The sequence below is a fragment of the Mustela putorius genome, unplaced genomic scaffold (genome assembly GCF_011764305.1).
Source record: "Mustela putorius furo isolate JIRA1106 unplaced genomic scaffold, ASM1176430v1.1 tig00000480_pilon_pilon_pilon, whole genome shotgun sequence".
NCBI classification, from domain to species: Eukaryota; Metazoa; Chordata; class Mammalia; order Carnivora; family Mustelidae; genus Mustela; species Mustela putorius.
In genome coordinates this window covers 909,017-917,679 of record NW_025421397.1, presented here as the reverse complement: position 1 = coordinate 917,679, position 8,663 = coordinate 909,017, and positions in this window count along the sequence as shown.

The following is an 8,663-nucleotide window of genomic DNA, read 5'->3' as shown; positions in this document are numbered from 1 at the left end:
CCCCAATGTCCATAATCCCACCCCCTTCTCCCAAACCCCCTCCCCCCGGCAACCCTCAGTTTGTTTTGTGAGATTAAGAGTCACTTATGGTTTGTCTCCCTCCCAATCCCATCTTGTTTCATTTATTCTTCTTCTACCCACTTAAGCCTCCATGTTGCATCACCACTTCCTCATATCAGGGAGATCATATGATAGTTGTCTTTCTCCGCTTGACTTATTTCGCTAAGCATGATACGCTCTAGTTCCATCCATGTTGTTGCAAATGGCAAGATTTCATTTCTTTTGATGGCTGCATAGTATTCCATTGTGTATATATACCACATCTTCTTGATCCATTCATCTGTTGATGGACATCTAGGTTCTTTCCATAGTTTGGCTATTGTGGACATTGCTGCTATAAACATTCGGGTGCATGTGTCCCTTTGGATCACTACATTTGTATCTTTAGGGTAAATACCCAATAGTGCAATTGCTGGGTCATAGGGCAGTTCTATTTTCAACATTTGAGGAAAACTCCATGCTGTTTTCCAGAGTGGCTGCACCAGCTTGCATTCCCACCAACAGTGTAGGAGGGTTCCCCTTTCTCCGCATCCTCGCCAGCATCTGTCATTTCCTGACTTGTTGATTTTAGCCATTCTGACTGGTGTGAGGTGATATCTCATTGTGGTTTTGATTTGTATTTCCCTGATGCCGAGTGATATGGAGCACTTTTTTTCATGTGTCTGTTCGCCATCTGGATGTCTTCTTTGCAGAAATGTCTGTTCATGTCTTCTGCCCATTTCTTGATTGGATTATTTGTTCTTTGGGTGTTGAGTTTGCTAAGTTCTTTATAGATTCTGGACACTAGTCCTTTATCTGATATGTCGTTTGCAAATATCTTCTCCCATTCTGTCAGTTGTCTTTTGATTTTGTTAACTGTTTCTTTTGCTGTGCAAAAGCTTTTGATCTTGATGAAATCCCAGTAGTTCATTTTTTCCCTTGCTTCCCCTTGCCTTTTGCGTTGTTCCTAGGAAGATATTGCTGCGGCAGAGGTCGAAGAGGTTGCTGCCCGTGTTCTCCTCAAGGATTTTGATGGATTCCTTTCGTACATTGAGGTCCTTCATCCATTTTGAGTCTATTTTTGTGTGTGGTGTAAGGAAATGGTCCAATTTCATTTTTCCTTATGTGGCTGTCCAATTTTCCCAGCACCATTTATTGAAAAGGCTGTCTTTTTTCCATTGGACATTCTTTCCTGCTTTGTCGAAGATTAGTTGATCATAGATTTGAGGGTCTATTTCTGGGCTCTCTATTCTGTTCCATTGATCTATGTGTCTGTTTTTGTGCCAGTACCATGTTGTCTTGATGATGACAGCTTTGTAATAGAGCTTGAAGTCCGGAATTGTGATGCCACCAACGTTGGCTTTCTTTTTCAATATCCCTTTGGCTATTCGAGGTCTTTTCTGGTTCCATATAAATTTTAGAATTATTTGTTCCATTTCTTTGAAAAAGATGGATGGTACTTTGATAGGAATTGCATTAAATGTGTAGATTGCTTTAGGTAGCATAGACATTTTCACAATATTTATTCTTCCAATCCAGGAGCATGGAACATTTTTCCATTTCTTTGTGTCTTCCTCAATTTCTTTCATGAGTACTTTATAGTTTTCTGAGTATAGATTCTGTGTCTCTTTGGTTAGGGTTATTCCTAGGTATCTTATGGTTTTGGATGCAATTGTAAATGGGATTGACTCCTTAATATCTCTTTCTTCTGTCTTGCTGTTGGTGTAGAGAAATGCAACTGATTTCTGTGCATTGATTTTATATCCTGACACTTTACTGAATTCCTGTATAAGTTCTAGCAGTTTTGGAGTGGAGTCTTTTGGGTTTTCCACATATAGTATCATATCATCTGCGAAGAGTGATAATTTGACTTCTTCTTTGCCGATTTGGATGCCTTTAATTTCCTTTTGTTGTCTGATTGCTGAGGCTAGGACCTCTAGTACGATGTTGAATAGCAGTGGTGATAATGGACATCCCTGCCGTGTTCCTGACCTTAGCGGAAAAGCTTTCAGTTTTTCTCCATTGAGAATGATATTTGCGGTGGGTTTTTCATAGATGGCTTTGATGATATTGAGGTATGTGCCCTCTATCCCTACACTTTGAAGAGTTTTGATCAGGAAGGGATGTTGTACTTTGTCAAATGCTTTTTCAGCATCTATTGAGAGTATCATATGGTTCTTGTTCTTTCTTTTATTGATGTGTTGTATCACATTGACTGATTTGCGGATGTTGAACCAACCTTGCAGCCCTGGAATAAATCCCACTTGGTCGTGGTGAATAATCTTTTTAATGTACTGTTGAATCCTATTGGCTAGTATTTTGTTGAGTATTTTCGCATCTGTGTTCATCAAGGATATCGGTCTATAGCTCTCTTTTTTGGTGGGATCCTTGTCTGGTTTTGGGATCAAGGTGATGCTGGCCTCATAAAATGAGTTTGGAAGTTTTCCTTCCATTTCTATTTTTTGGAACAGTTTCAGGAGAATAGGAATTAGTTCTTCTTTAAATGTTTGGTAGAATTTCCCCCGGGAAGCCGTCTGGCCCTGGGCTTTTGTTTGTTTGGAGATTTTTAATGACTGTTTCAATCTCCTTACTGGTTATGGGTCTGTTCAGGCTTTCTATTTCTTCCTGGTTCAGTTGTGGTAGTTTATATGTTTCTAGGAATGCATCCATTTCTTCCAGATTGTCAAATTTGTTGCCGTAGAGTTGCTCATAGTATGTTCTTATAATAGTTTGTATTTCTTTGGTGTTAGTTGTGATCTCTCCTCTTTCATTCATGATTTTATTTATTTGGGTCCTTTCTCTTTTCTTTTTGATAAGTCGGGCCAGGGGTTTATCAATTTTATTAATTCTTTCAAAGAACCAGCTCCTAGTTTCGTTGATTTGTTCTATTGTTTTTTTGGTTTCTATTTCATTGATTTCTGCTCTGATCTTTATGATTTCTCTTCTCCTGCTGGGCTTAGGGTTTCTTTCTTGTTCTTTCTCCAGCTCCTTTAGGTGTAGGGTTAGGTTGTGTACCTGAGACCTTTCTTGTTTCTTGAGAAAGGCTTGTACCGCTATATATTTTCCTCTCAGGACTGCCTTTGTTGTGTCCCACAGATTTTGAACCGTTGTATTTTCATTATCATTTGTTTCCATGATTTTTTTCAATTCTTCTTTAATTTCCCGGTTGACCCATTCATTCTTTAGAAGGATACTGTTTAGTCTCCATGTATTTGGGTTCTTTCCAAACTTCCTTTTGTGGTTGAGTTCTAGCTTTAGAGCATTGTGGTCTGAAAATATGCAGGGAATGATCCCAATCTTTTGATACCGGTTGAGTCCTGATTTAGGACCGAGGATGTGATCTATTCTGGAGAATGTTCCATGTGCACTAGAGAAGAATGTGTATTCTGTTGCTTTGGGATGAAATATTCTGAATATATCTGTGATGTCCATCTGGTCCAGTGTGTCATTTAAGGCCTTTATTTTCCTTGCTGATCTTTTGCTTGGATGACCTGTCCATTTCAGTGAGGGGAGTGTTTAAAGTCCCCTACTATCATTGTATTATTGTTGATGTGTTTCTTTGATTTTGTTATTAATTGGTTTATATAGTTGGCTGCTCCCACATTGGGGGCATAGATATTTAAAATTGTTAAATCTTCTTGTTGGACAGACCCTTTGAGTATGATATAGTGTCCTTCCTCATCTCTTATTATAGTCTTTGGCTTAAAATCTAATTGATCTGATATAAGGATTGCCACTCCTGCTTTCTTCTGATGTCCATTAGCATGGTAAATTCTTTTCCACCCCCTCACTTTAAATCTGGAGGTGTCTTCGGGCTTGAAATGTGTTTCTTGGAGGCAACATATAGATGGGTTTTTGTTTTTTTTTATCCATTCTGATACCCTGTGTCTTTTGACAGGGGCATTTAGCCCATTCACATTCAGGGTAACTATTGAGAGATATGAATTTAGTGCCATTGTATTGCCTGTAAGGTGACTGTTACTGTATATGGTCTCTGTTCCTTTCTGATCTACCACTTGTAGGCTCTCTCTTTGCTTAGAGGACCCCTTTCAATATTTCCTGTAGAGCTGGTTTGGTATTTGCAAATTCTTTCAGTTGTTGTTTGTCCTGGAAGCTTTTAATCTCTCCTTCTATTTTCAATGATAGCCTAGCTGGATATAGTATTCTTGGCTGCATGTTTTTCTCGTTTAGTGCTCTGAAAATATCATGCCAGCTCTTTCTGGCCTGCCAGGTCTCTGTGGATAAGTCAGCTGCCAATCTAATATTTTTACCATTGTATGTTACATTGTATGTTACAGACTTCTTTTCCCGGCTGCTTTCAGGATTTTCTCTTTGTCATTGAGACTTGTAAATTTTACTATTAGGTGACGGGGTGTGGGCCTATTCTTATTGATTTTGAGGGGCATTCTCTGAACCTCCTGAATTTTGATGCTCGTTCCCTTTGCCATATTGGGGAAATTCTCCCCAATAATTCTCTCCAGGATACCTTCTGCTCTCACTTTCTTCTTCTTCTGGAAATCCCAATTATTCTAATGTTGTTTCGTCTTATGGTGTCACTTATCTCTCGAATTCTCCCCTCGTGGTCCAGTAGCTGTTTGTCCCTCTTTTGCTCAGCTTCTTTATTCTCTGTCATTTGGTCTTCTATATCACTAATTCTTTCTTCTGCCTCATTTATCCTAGCAGTTAGAGCCTCCATTTTTGATTGCACCTCATTAATAGCTTTTTTGATTTCACCTTGGTTAGATTTTAGTTCTTTTATTTCTCCAGAAAGGGCTTTTATATCTCTCGAGAGGGTTTCTCTAATATCTTCCATGCCTTTTTCGAGCCCGGCTAGAACCTTGAGAATTGTCATTCTGAACTCTAGATCTGACATATTACCGATGTCTGTATTGATTAGGTCCCTAGCCTTCGGTACTGCCTCTTGTTCTTTTTTTTGTGTTGAATTTTTACGTCTTGTCATTTTGTCCAGATAAGAGTAAATGAAGGGGCAAGTAAAATACTAAAAGGGTGGCAACAACTCCAGGAAAATATGCTTTAACCAAATTAGAAGAGATCCAAAATCGTGAGTGGGGAGAAAGGGGATAAAAAGAGGTTCAAAAAGGAAGAAAGAAAGAAAAAAACAAAAAGAAAAGAGAAAGAGAAAAAAAAAAGAAAAGAAAAGAAAAGAATTTTTAAAAAAAGAAAACACCTAAGAAAAATGTAAAAAAAAAATATATATATATTAGATAAACTAGTAAAAAATCGTTAAAAAAGAAAAAGGTAACAGTTAAAAAAAAAATTTTACCCGAAGGCGAGAAAAAAAAAAAAATGAAAAAGAAAAAATTAAATTAACTGCAAGACTAAAAAAAAATCACAGGAAAAAAGCCATGAGTTCCGTGCTTGGCTTTCTCCTCCTCTGGAATTCTGCTGCTCTCCTTGGTATTGAAACCGCACTCCTTGGTAGGTGAACTTGGTCTCGGCTGGATTTCTTGTTGATCTTCTGGGGGAGGGGCCTGTTGTAGTGATTCTCAAGTGTCTTTGCCCCAGGCGGAATTACACCGCCCTTACCCGGGGCCGGGGTGAGTAATCCGCTCGGGTTTGCTTTCAGGAGCTTTTGTTCCCTGAGCGCTTTCCGTAGAGTTCCAGAGGACGGGAATACAAATGGTGGCCTCCTGGTCTCCGGCCCGGAGGAGCCGAGAGCCCAGGGCCCCACTCCTCAGTGCGCCCTCAGAGAACAGCGCCCAGTTACTCCCGTCTGCCTGACCTCCGGCCGCGCTCCGAGCTCACCGAGCCTGCGACCGGTTCAAGGTAACACGGAGCTGCGAGCTTACTGTCGGCTCTGTCTCTGTAGCCGGCTTTCCCGTTCCAATACCCGCAAGCTCTGCGACACTCAGACACCCCCGATCCTTCTGTGACCCTGCGGGACCTGAGGCCACGCTGACCCCGCGTGGGCTTCGCCCCGGTTTAGCCTCTGGAGCGATGTCCCTCAGCGGAACAGACTTTTAAAAGTCCTGATTTTGTGCGCGGTTGCTCCGCCGCTTGCCGGGAGCCGGCCCCTCCCCCCGGGGTCTATCTTCCCGTCGCTTTGGATTCACTTCTCTGCCGGTCCTACCTTTCAGAAAGTGGTTGTTTTTCTGTTTCCAGAATTGCTGTTCTTCTTCTCTTCGATCTGCCAATGGATTTTCAGCAGTTTGCAATCTTTAGATAAGCTATCTAGCTGATCTCCGGCTAGCTGAAGCAGTCTCAGCTTGCTACTTCTCCGCCATCTTTATCGCGTGTCCATTTCTTTTTTTTTTTTTTAAGATTTTATTTATTTATTTGACAGAGAGAGATCACAAGTAGGCAGAGAGAGAGAGAGTGAAGGAAGCAGGCTCCCTGCTGAGCAGCGAGCCTGATGTGGGAAACGATCCCAGGACCCTGAGATCATGACCTAAGCCGAAGGCAGAGGCTTAACCCATTGAGCCACCCAGGCGCCCCCCATTTCTTTTTTTTTTTTTTTTTTTTTTTTTTTTTTAAGATTTTATTTATTTATTTGACAGAGAGAAATCACAAGTAGGCAGAGAGGCAGGCAGAGAGAGAGAGAGGAGGTAGCAGGCTCTCCGCTGAGCAGAGAGCCCGATGCGGGACTCGATCCCAGGACCCTGAGATCATGACCGGAGCCAAAGGCAGCGGCTTAACCACTGAGCCACCCAGGCGCCCCGCGCCCCCCATTTCTTATCACGTAAGTCTTTCTGTATCTTTCAGGTAGCATTTAGACACCATAATAAAATTTCCTGGCTTAGAAACTCCCAAGAGGAAGACAACGACACTCACAAGAGCACCACAGATCCTTCTATCACTACCAAATGCATCCCAAGTGAACTGCATTTGGCTCCTATCCAACATCTACATCATTATGTGTTCAATCATTCAAGAATTGAGTACCTGTTATGTCTTTCATCCTATAAACAAAGATAATTTTTAGAAATTAATTCTTGGCTTTAAGTAACTTAATCTACAATCAGTAGAGATTACTTGCATGCCCATCACCTTCTTAAATCCAGCCCACCCCATCAAGTCATTAGAAAGCCATTCGTAACTTCAATAGTGGCAAATCAAACTGGAACAGGGAGGCCAGAAGTAGGAAAAAATAATGGAGAAGATACTTGAGGATCAAGGATTTGATGATATATGGCAATTATTTCTCCCCACAGGAGTTTTATTTCTAGTCAGTCACTAGGATATGTTGGGTAGCAGGCACCAAGAATGCTCTGTCCTGATAAGGGAGAAGAGAAGAAACCAATTTATCAGATAAAAGACTGCCTTTACTCCTTTAAGTTTATTTCATTTTGTGAAGAACTTCAGGAGAAAAATGCTTCATGATTACCAACCCTTGATACCAAAACTAATTTAAAATTTTTATTAAAAAAATAAGATGCAAGAGTCTGGTTATAGCTATGGAACATTATAGTATATCAGATAAATCTTCCTACGAGTGCCAACTAGAAGAGCTGGATAGCATGTAAGAACATCTGCTTGGAGGCAGCAAATGGCTACCATGGTAGCAAGACAAGCATGGAGGTACACATTCCAATCTCCATTCAAGAGAGAACACGCTGCAAAGATTGCACTTAGCTAACAGCTCCATACTTCAGGATGTGCTGAGGCACTCATGCTGAGGCCATGTACTCTCCAGGCTGCTCCTGCCCAAAGGAAACTCTGCTAATGAGCATTCTACTCTCCAGCTCCTTATTAGTCTAGCTGAGCCTATCTCAGAGCTGCACTAGTCTGAGAATCTTCCTGTCCAGTCCTCCTGTTTCCTTCCTTCTCTGCTCTCACGGGCATCGGGTCTGCATTGCAGTCTCTACCTACTTCTGCTCTATGATTCACAATTACCAACCTCAAAAATAATGACACTTTCTCAGTAGTGCAGCCACATTCCACAGAAGGCTAACAAATGGTATTTTAATCAAATACTTTGCTTTGGTATATAACCAACAGCTTATATAAACATAGCAAAATACTTCCTACCATGTGAACTTTTGGAGTGTTTTGCCAAGCAAAATGGCTGCAGTTTTCTATTAGTGGAGAAGTTTTTCCTGAATGGAAATGCATAATTTAGGTTTAATAAGACTTTTTAACATAAGCTGTACATACAAATGTGTATTTTCTTCTTTCCTTGTGTTTACAGCATCAGATAAGCTATAGACCAATTTTATGCAACCATTTTATATGCAAATAAGAGGTTATTTTTACGTGTCTTCAGTTTTATAGGAGACAGGCAAGAGAATTTCAAATAATGCAGTTTCCCACTCTAGTCAGAGAATTGACTTTTATATTTTCTGCTTTCTGTGAACATCTTTATCTCTTGACAGCTGATGACAAAATGCTTAAACACTAAAGGTTTAAGACATCAATACAATTTTACAAACAATTTTATTATTTCAGGTTAAATGACCTCATTTTTGCTTTTTTTTTTAATTTATTTATTTGACAGAGAGAAATCACAAGTAGACAGAGAGGCAGCCAGAGAGAGAGAGAGAGGGAAGCAGGCTCCCTGCTGAGCAGAGAGCCCGATGCGGGACTCGATCCCAGGACCCTGAGATCATGACCTGAGCCGAAGGCAGCGGCTTAATCCACTGAGCCACCCAGGCGCCCCCTCATTT